Below are 10,330 nucleotides of genomic sequence, written 5' to 3'. Positions count from 1 at the left end.
TTAAAAAGGAGAGTCAAATGTCAAGGATAATACTCATAGATTCGAGAGAATGTATCCAATCCCCGGATAGACAAAGATGTCCAAGCAAAGGAGTTTGCTAGAAATAAATCGATTGACAACTCCAAAGAAAACACTTGGATCCAAGAAATCCAATAGGACCAATCAGAAGAGAACCAGCGCCTTAGTTCAAAACAAATTCAAGTTGAGTCGAAGAAGTAGGAGGCTTACAAAAAGGAATATCAAACCCAAGACAAAGCTCACAAAACTCAAGAGCAAGATTAAAAGTACTTCCAAATACATTGTTCATAAAGGAACCGAAACCTGCGGAAAAACCACTTCGCAATCTAAAAGAAAGGTTAATTAACAACATCCTTCAAGAGAGTAACAAAAGCATAATCGTGGCTTTGCTTTAATGCAAGTTCATGTTGAAATAGATTTTGTCGAGTTCTAAAAACAAGGTGCACACGGGTTTGGCTAAAGGCTAAAATATTTCTTCAAATATTTTAAAAAGATAATTAGATGCACAACTTAACCAAAAGCAGTTCATAAAACTCGGGAGAGAAATCAAAGGCTTGTTCAAAAATTCTCAAAATTTCGTATTCAAACAAGCGTGTATAATATTCATAACAAGTACGAAAGAGGAAGTTAAACTCTTTTTAAAAAAGAAACTCCGAAGTAAAAATTCGCTTACAATTTGGTAAAGGAAATAAGTGGCGCATTACAAACGAACCAATTTCCACTAAACAAGGGAGCTTTCCAAAACTTCATTTAAAAGGGCGCATGCCAACTTTAAATTAATTTCGTCAAAATTGGACGATGGTTTTAATCTCAATCAAACAACAGAAAATAAATTCCGTTTAATATTTCGTCAAAGAGAATTCGAAACTTCTTTAAAAGGTTCAAAACAAAACTCCAAAAGCGTTCTTGAAATCACCATCTCGAAAGAACATTCAAGAAGTTTAAGATGTACTAAAAAGAATTCAAGCCTTGCAAGAAAGGATCTTAATTTAAAGTAGTTCAAACAAGATCCACTAGACATGAAACATCAAACAAGTTTTAAATTGATCCAAAAGAATACAAAAGTCATAGAAAAAGACAACTCAATCATTTGTAATTTTTTAATGATAAATCTTTAACTAAAAACTCTTGTAGAGATAATGGGAGAATAAACAATGCACTATCTTGAAACGAATCAAACTGACCCACATAAGGATGAGATTCACAAGAGGGGACAAACCAAGATCAATGGTAATGTTCACAAGATGTAAAAGATTAGTTAAAAACAGAATCACATATGACATTCATAGAGGTGAAAAGCTTAAGAAGGAACCAGTCCGTTCATAAGAAGAAAGCTATGAATCCAACATTTTCAAAAGAACAACAATGGCATAAACCATGTAGTATGCTAAACCAAACTCAATTCAAAATAGTTAAGTAAAGCTTATCAAACGAAACTCAACCGGAATAAAAGCGAAAAATCCTTTCTTTCCAGTATTTCGGAAAATATCCAAATACACAATCAAATAAAGATGTCCATTGAAACTATAGTAAAATTACTAGAAAGTCAATTTGTATCTTAAGTAGGTGCAGTTCTATAAACCAGTAAAGGTACATGCGAGGCATTAGAAATAAATAGTTGTTAAACTCGTATAAGAAATCTTCAAAGTTCCACATATAGATAAGTGTATATCTAATCAACAGCAATTTTTATAAAAATCCCAAAATTAGCTGTAATCACTGTCAAATAAGAGGAAAACTGAATCAACAAGTTCTCTAAGAATGAACTCGGAACCCAGAGTTAAAAGTCACAGCACATTAAGACAAGTTCAAGACTATATCAAAGAATACTTGAATCAAGAAGAACTCAAACAGAGGAAGACAGATGCATCAAGGATTCTAAACAAGCATATGCACTTAAGATCATCCAAGAATGCATATGAATAGAGGAATAGAGTGGAAACATCAAATTACTTTTCAAGAGGAGTACCAAACAAGAACTTCAAGTTAGGATATAAAAGAACAGGTCGACTCGAACAGAATTCAAGACACACAACTGAATAGCCTCGAGAAAAAGTTTCTAACGTTCCCCCAAAGCCCGCGATTCGCTTTACTCGAAACTCGTATATCATCTATGATAACCCATCAGTGCTTTTATATACATAATTCACTAGTATTAAGCCGGCCGAACTTAATATCAGGAATTATGCAATGCAAGACTAACAGCGTTAATCAATAGACCGTCATGTGCATAAAGCTCTAATTCTCGTCATTCGACAAGACCTAATACATGACAAACGCTCAGAGTATGCAACTGAAGCATAGTCAGTCCATTCCTCAGGCTCTACAGGAAGAACTGCTCTGATACTATAATGTAACACCCTAACTACCAAAGTTCACACTTCCGGCTGCGCGACTCTGATAGCTCGGACATTACGACGACACTTATACTACTTAATACTAAAATATGAGCCTGTTTAAAACTTTAAACCACAATACCGCTCCCAAAAATACTTTCGTTCGATAACGTACCTCCATAAATACCATTCAACTTACAACAACTCATAAAGAGTACATCCATATATATACATAAATATATATAAATAATATTACAAACATAATTCAATACAATTCCTATACCTCTTACAGATTATATCAAGATAAAGGCGAGGGTGCAGTAAATCATAACTAAAACAATACAGAGCATCACAACAACAATTAAATAAGCTCTTCGTAACTTCTGCGCCCATATCCTGAAAGGGGAAAAATGTAGGGGGGTGAGAACATCATCCTCGAAAGGGTTCTCAGTAGAGGGTTTTTGGGAATTACTGTAATAGGATACGTGAAGATAACCGCATCAGTGATTAATAACCGTCTTATGCCTCTTTTCAAAAACAACGGTTTACAATGAAAGTAAAGTCGGAAATCTTTTCTAAAAGAGGAACCGTTCAATTCTCAAAAACTCAAAAGTCTTTTAAAAAGGTTTAACCATGCTGAACCAAATAGCCTTTCACATTTTTCCAAATCAGAAACACAAAACCGAAACCAACCATCGGTCCATCTCAATCCAACCACGGCCCTAGGCCCAAACAATCCAACCACGGCCCTAGGCCCAAACAATCCAACCATCAACCAAATCACCACAATCCAACAGAGTCCCAGTTGCAAACACAAATAGGAAGTTCAAGCACAAACAACAGTTACAGCAAGTAGAATAAACAGCAGTTAATCATATAGGCAAACCAAGTACAATATGCACACCCAAACAATGTCACATAGATGCATATGATGCATGCCTGTCCCTAGTGGCTGATGATATCATCTGTCGGTTATAGAGCCAACCCGACAAGTCCAGGTAGCTAACCATTGGACTATCCCTCTGTCGTGCATCCCCAACTCGAGTTATACTCATCATAAACTTGATCATAATCATGATCCATATCCATCACCATCACTGGTGAATATTTATGGGGGCGAGCTCATCCGGGCCTTTCACAGTGCCCGGCCACACTTACAACATTGGGTTAACAGAGCTTCGAGTCTCAACCTGGAGCACATGGTGGCTAGCCATTGCTACTACCCAGGGAAACCCTCATCTCCAATAGTGGAAGTGCAAAAATCACAATTATCAATAATTCAGCATATACATGCATTCATTCTCATCCATGGATCAACATCCATCTCAGCCATCCGGCTTACGGTTCAGTCCAGAACCAGCCAATATTGATAATCACACACAGCCATTCCGGCTCACGGTTCAATCCAGAACCAGTCAATATTCATAATCATACATAGCCATTCCGGCTCATAATAAAACAACACTTCCACCATTCAAAATCATCATATTTATGAAATCAGCATTTAAGCCATAAATCATTTTCTCAATTCATTTCACTTTGAAATCAAGTTTCAACTCTTTTCAGCCTTGGCTTTAAAGATCTCATTTCTCAAATCATCTCAGGCTCATAAGCCATTTTTACTCAAGGTAAATTCCCTTTTTAAAACATTGTCACTCTCGGCATCCTCTTTCCAAAACTTCCATAATCATGGCAAGTTAAAAGCCTCTTTGAGATATTCAAAATCACCCATCCAACAATGGGATTTTATAACAAAAATTTCTCGACAGAGTCCCAAGTCTTTAGGGGAGAATAGCATAACTCATTTCGCCGAATTCATTTAAAATCATTAAAACCTTGGCTTTTCGATTTGAGTAATAAAATAGGATCTAAGCCGAACCGAGTCACGTAATCATTTACTTCTTTCAAAGCCGTTTCCTTTACTTAGGCAAAACCAGCTTCAACCCCCATAATAAATTCTAAAGCGTTTCAACTGTTCAAAATTGTTTTAGTCTTGCAAAAGTTCAGAGTTCAAAGTGTACTTAAAACCTTTCTCAAAACATTTCAAAATAAAACTTGTCAATAGACATTCAGGTTCTTTCAAAGTCATTGAAACTTCTTTAATTGAAACCCCCAAGTCAAATTCAAAGGCATAAACCCTTTTCACATTCAAATAGCTTTAAAACACAAGTTTCCTCTAAATAACTTTCTCCTGAAAGAGATACAATGTCTTTCTTAAGAAGCAAGACTAAATCACAATTTCCTCTTTACTAACTCATTTCGAAAACATGAATCATCCCTTTCTTGATAATTCAATTAAAATAGTAGAAGCCTTTAACTCATCATTTGCCAGACAACATTTCAATAAAGACTCGGATTTTATAGAAATTTCGGCAGCACCTCCCCTAAAACTTGGACTTTTACCACCCGGTTCGGGTCCCAACTAAACCGTTTCTCATTCCTTTTCAACAGCTCAAATCCAGAAATCAATTCAAAAGCAAGCTAAATCCAACAGTCGCCTCAGTGGCATATCTCAAGGAAACCATTTCAAAAATCAACTCAATACCAACCGATTTAACTCATCATTTCTAAAGCTTTAAAGAATCGGTTCAACAATAAATCATTTATCAAAACCAAATCAATTAAAGCAACCCAGGCTGAATTTCAAAAGTATTCTATCTTTCACATCATCAAAATAAATGACTCCATTCAAACCAATCCTCAACGGATTAAACTCATTTCAAATCTTTAAAGAATCAACTTCAAACATTACATTTCACAAGCCACACAACAATTCAGCCAAACCAACATCCATAGTCATTCGAATCAATCAAATAATACATAAGGCAGATACAATCACAAAATACACAATATCTCACATCAGTACCCATATGTAATAATTCCAATAATAAACTATAGTTTTCGAAAATCCCCCCTACCTCAAAACGCAATTCCATAGTCCAAAAGTCTCGCAGAGTCCTCTTCGCCTCAACCCAAAACCAACTGCAGCCAGCAACTCGGCTCCACTTGCGTTCTCAACAATCTCACCAACTCTAATCGCAACACATAACAATTAGGACTCGACCCCACGTTACCAAAACTCATATTCATTAACCAAGAACAACAAGGTACTAACGCAAGGCTTTCGAAATAGAGATACTCACTAGACTAGCGAAACGAAACAGCCGCAACTCCAAAACGACTCGGCAGCGGCTCCGTTAATAAATTCTGAATAACGGCGGCAGCCCGAATTTCTGATAATACCAGTTGTACAACCACGCAGTGTCAATACTCTTTCCAAAATCCAAAAGAACAGTAACCAAACTTAAAATTCTTACCGCCGGCGGGACCCAGTGGCAGCAGAGACGTTCCTGGCGGCAGAGGCTCAGCCCTGAGCTTTGGTGGTGGTCCCGGAAGTCATAGAACCACTCCCGGTTGCCAGAAACACAGAGGCGCAGCTCTCCTTTCCAACAGCGACACCTGCCGCGGTGGCTGATGCAGCAGCTCAAGACGCAAGCAGCAGCGGCGGAGGATTTCAACGGCAGAGAGAGGCAGTTTCCTCCACTCTCATCCATAGTCAACCACGATGGAGGTGGAAGCTGGCAGTGGCGGCGGCGGTTCCGACGAAGGCGACTTTTCTCTGTTCGTGCTTCCAGTGGCGGCGGGAAGGATGGATTCGGTGGCAGAGACCTGACAAAGCTGGCGACGACGGGCTCCAACGACGACAGCGAACTCAGTTCCGACGGCGGCAGCTCCCTCGCGAGCTCCCACTCTCCCTCCTCGCGTTCACCCACTTCTCGCTCCTCCATTGTCGGGGATGACAGCAGCCACGGGCGGCGAGGCCCACTAACCGCGACGCATCTCCCACTCCTCCGTGTCACTCACCTCGCCGGCGTCGCACCGTCCCTCTTCTCCGATTCCCCTTCCCCGGTTCCCTCTGATTCCTCAACTTCTCTCTCTGTTCTATCTCATGAATGCCGCTGATTTTGGAAGAGGCAATAGGATTAGGGTTTCGGCGGCTGAGGGATAGGGCATTAGGGTTTATTATTATTTTTTTAAAAACTTAGGGTTAAGGGCATTTTGGTAATTTCACTTAAAATTGGGAATAATATAGTAATTGAAACCCAAGTTAAATCCAACACTAATTATATATAGAAAATACCATTTGCTCATCAATCTCACATATTATTTTCAATAAAATGCCCAAATCAAATAATTAGAAATAATATACTTAATTTCTTCATTTTTCTAAAATAGCAATATTAATATTTAAAATATTACTTATCTAATCCAAATCATATAAAATCCTTATTATTTCATAACTATCAACTTTATAATTCAAATATAGAAAATAATCCAATAATTGTGAAATTGGATGATAATCATAACTTATCTCAAATCCAATAAATCAAAACTTGCCTTAATCATCTTTAATAAACTGATTTTCGAAATTAAGGCTATAAATAAGTATATGATTTGAGACTTGATCATGATAAGACTTTTTAAAAGTTCTGGGTCTTACATGTCGGATCTCTCGTCTCGGATGAAAAATATCAGGCACAGCTACCGCACGGCTAATTATTTGTCGGTTCTCACTTATGTCGGAATAGGATCTCTCTATCCTTTTTCACACTGTCACTATGCCGAACATTAATGAGTTTGAAGCTCGTCACAGTCATCCTATCCCAGATCCTACTCGGAATACCACAGACAAGGTTTAGACTTTCTGGATCTCAGGAATGCTGCCAATTGATTCTAGCCTATACCACAAAGGTTCTAGTCTCACGGATTCGAATGCTCTGTTGTCAGGAGAGGCAAGTCAAATCCGTGGATCAGAGACCCAAGAGATAAGCACTCAAGCTGTCGCCCAATGACTACGTTGAGCTCAGATAGAACAGGAGTGGTTGTCAAACACGCGTTCATAAAATTGAGAATGATGATGAGTGTCATGGATCATCATATGATTTATATTGAAGTATGAGTGAGTATCTTAGAATAGAATCAAGCGTGATCGAAAAGAAAACAATAGTAATTGCATTAATCCATTGAAACACAGCAGAGCTCCTCACCCCCACCTATGGGGTTTAGAGACTCATGCTGTAGAAGATACAATATGAGATGTAAAAATGTCATAAGTTCTCAAATGAATCTCTAAAAGTAGTTTTTATTACTAAACTAGTAACTTAGGTTTATAGAAAATGAGTAACTAAGTGCAAAGAGTGCAGAAATCCACTTTCGGGGCCCACTTGGTGTGTGCTTGGGCTAAGCATTGAGCTTTACACGTGCATAGGCCTTTTCTGGAGTTAAATGCCAGCTTGGATGCTAGTTTGGGCGTTTAACTCCAGTTCTGGTGCCAGTTATGGCGTTTTACGCCAGAAAAGGGTCTCTGGCTGTCGTTTAAACGCCATTTTGGGCCATCAAATCTCGGGAAAAGTATAGAATATTATACATTTCTGGAAAGCCCAAGATGTCTACTTTCCAACGCAATTGAGAGCACGCCAATTGAGCTTCCATAGCTCCAGAAAATCCACTTTGAGTGCAGGAGGGTCAGAATCCAACAGCATCTGCAGTCCTTTCTCAACCTCTGAATCAAATTTTTGCTCAGGTTCCTCAATTTCAGCAAAAAAATACCTAAAATTACAGAAAAATATACAAACTCATAGTAAAGTCCAGAAATGTGATTTTTGCATAAAAACTAATAAAAATATAATAAAAAGTAACAAAAACATACTAAAAACTACCTAAAAATAATGCCAAAAAGCGTATAAATTATCCGCTCATCAAAACCCTACTTCCAAACCCCTAAATTTTCACCTTTAAACACTAAATAGTAAATCCTAAACACCAAACCATGAATCCTAAATCCTTAAACACTAAACCCTAACCCTATACACTAAACTCTAATCCAAAACACTAAACTCTAAACCTATAAACTCTAAACAGTAAATCCTAATTGCTAAACTATAAACCCTACTCATTAAACCTTAAATGCTAAACTCCGGATCCTAAATCTTAATCACTAAATTATAAACCCTAATCAATGAACCTTATACAAAGAAACACTTAATTAATACAAAAGAAAAATCCATAATCTACTAAAAAGAAAAAAACACTCGAATCTAACATTGGGTTACTAATATATAACTTGAGATGCAACATGCGAAAATAAAAGAATATCCAACATATAAAAAATAAACATCCAAATTAAATTAAAAATAAACATTCAAATTATAATAGAAAGAAACATGCAAAAAATTTCAGAAAGAAACAGCTAATTAACGCCTTTCCCTCCAAAACACAAAATCTCAGACAAAAAAAAGTAAGAGAAACGACGACCTTGCTGTGGTTGAACGTGGCAGTGATAAGCACGAAGCTGCTTTTAAATTTTGGGAAAGGGCGTTGCGGTGGTCGACGGTACAGCGAATTTCGATGGAGGAAGTTGCAGTAGTTGACAGTGTTGCGAATCGCGAGGGAAGGATTGTCGTGGACAGCGGTGCTATGCATCTTGAGGGAGGGAGCCGCGGTGATCAGAGGTACTGGGCATCGCGACAGAGGAAATCGTTATGATCGGAGTCGCTACACGTCACGATGAAGGGAGTCACGGTGGTCTGAGGCTCTGCACGTCGCGAGGGAGGGATCCTTGGTGGTTGAAGGTGCTGCGCATCACAACAGAGGAATCTACGGTGGTCGACAGTGATGCAGCCCTTCTACGGTGGTTGAGAAAAATGGCAACGGCGCGCACATGAAGGGGGAAAGAAGGAGTAGGGTTTGTCATGTGGATGGAGAGGTATGGATTAGGATTTTTGTGGTTGTTTTTAATTTTGTATTGTCAATGGGATTAAGTTAAAACTAAGTTAACTATTTTAGGTTTTTTTAATCCTATGGGGCTTTTTTTTTCCAACTAGTTGGATACAGTTGGTTGCACCCCCTAGTTGGTTTACCTAGCAGAATTGATGTATATAATAACAAAAAAAATCGAATAATATACATCTTTGACCTCAGCTCCCAAGCTAGTGACTAAGCGCAGGGATGAATCTATGTACCAATGCAATTTGTGGGAGCAAGTGCCCCATTACAATTTGAAACTTTTTTTAGTAGTATATATTAATAATATTTATTTGTCCTCGTTAAATTATTGAATTTGATCCCATAATAATTTGTTACTCAACTTTTGGTACTTAATAGTCAATTTAAGATTTTTATATTAGATGTCTATTAGAATGATCAATTCTTAATTTAAATAAAACTGGTGTTCTTTCTTAGAAATTGATTCGAAAGAGTATTATTTATTTTCTTTTGAAATTAACTTTAGTTTTTTCGGTAGCAACTATATTAATTAAAAGAATTTTTTCAACTATGAATATCAGTAAGAGTTGGCTTCTAATTGTATGAGAAGTGAATATCTAAATAATTATTTGCTGATATATATATATATATATATATATATATATATATATATATATATATATATATATATATATATATATAGAAAGAGAGACATTTCGATTATTTTGCTAAGAAAAAAGTTATTCAATTTTTTTAAAATATGAAACCTAAAAAATAGAATTCTAAATAATGTTATTATTCAAATTACTATTTTAGTGTTTTAATTTGTAAATTAAATATTTTAAAGACTAATCATATTTTACAATAACAAAATATAATTATAATAATTATTATGTTATATATACATAAAAAATAACTACCCGTATAGAATATATATTGAAATATAAAATATACATTAAAAATGAATTAAACAATATGTATTTATACACAAATATATAATGGTTAATTTGATAGCTAATTTATATATATATATATATATATATATATATAATATTTTTATTATAAAAATTATTAAATTATATTTTTTTTTTCTACTGTCAAAATTTTTTGGATCCGTCACAAACTAAGCCATAAGGGAGAGAAAGAGTATGTTTTGAAAAATAAAAATTGAAAAATAAAAATATCTTTATTCTAAAGAAAAATTTGGAAAA

The 10,330-nt window shown here is 36.2% G+C and overlaps 1 pseudogene; it reads right to left on the bottom strand.

The window, feature by feature from the left end:
- Positions 1-5,718: 5,718 nt before the first annotated feature.
- Positions 5,719-6,142, bottom strand: LOC148567190 (uncharacterized; annotated as a pseudogene).
- Between the last annotated feature and the right edge of the window lie 4,188 nt (positions 6,143-10,330).

This window comes from Arachis ipaensis, chromosome B4, assembly GCF_059453495.1.
Source record: "Arachis ipaensis isolate K30076 ecotype BB chromosome B4, ASM5945349v1, whole genome shotgun sequence".
NCBI lineage: Eukaryota > Viridiplantae > Streptophyta > Magnoliopsida > Fabales > Fabaceae > Arachis > Arachis ipaensis.
Note: the sequence above shows the minus strand (reverse complement) of the source record. Positions and strands in the feature narration are given on the sequence as shown.